The sequence below is a fragment of the Rousettus aegyptiacus genome, unplaced genomic scaffold (genome assembly GCF_014176215.1).
Source record: "Rousettus aegyptiacus isolate mRouAeg1 unplaced genomic scaffold, mRouAeg1.p scaffold_m13_p_13, whole genome shotgun sequence".
NCBI lineage: Eukaryota > Metazoa > Chordata > Mammalia > Chiroptera > Pteropodidae > Rousettus > Rousettus aegyptiacus.
In genome coordinates this window covers 20816177-20816867 of record NW_023416288.1, presented here as the reverse complement: position 1 = coordinate 20816867, position 691 = coordinate 20816177, and positions in this window count along the sequence as shown.

Genomic DNA, 691 nt, shown 5'->3' with positions numbered 1-691 from the left:
TCCTAGGCTACAAACCTGTACAGCGTGCTGCTGTACAAAACAGCATGAGTAAATGAAGCACAAAAGAAAATGATGCAATCAAGAGACAGTAAACATGAACCGTATGAGGCTGCTGCCTGCATTAACCCAGCAAACTGTTCCCTGTAACACTGTTTTACAGCAAACATTTTTTTAAGAGTAGAAAGAGTATACTCTAAAATAAGGATAAAAATATAATATAGTAAATACATAAACTAGTAGCATAATTGTTTATCATTATCAAGAAGTATGGCTGTATGTAATTGTATACTTTTATACTGCTGACGGCACAGGTTTGTTTGCATGAGCTTCCCCCAAACACAGGAGTAATGTGCAGTATGGTGCTGTGATGGCTAGGACGTCACTACATGATAAAAATTATTTAAAGTTATTTTTACAATACCATCGGGGAGTGGGGCTCTAGATGACTCTTATTTCCTACATTTTGCTTATAATTTGTAGTATTTAAATGTATTGTGTAATAAAGAAAATGAGCTTGTTGGAATTTTTTCAAAAACAAATTATTCACTTAAAGATAGCAAGGTTAAAATATGCTTTAGGTTTCCTGTCCCATAAATCATTTTAACATTGGTCAACAAGAGTCACCAGTTCAGGCTAAACTCATGGAGTTTTATTTCGCCGAACAATGCTTGTCCCGGGTCGTTTTACCACT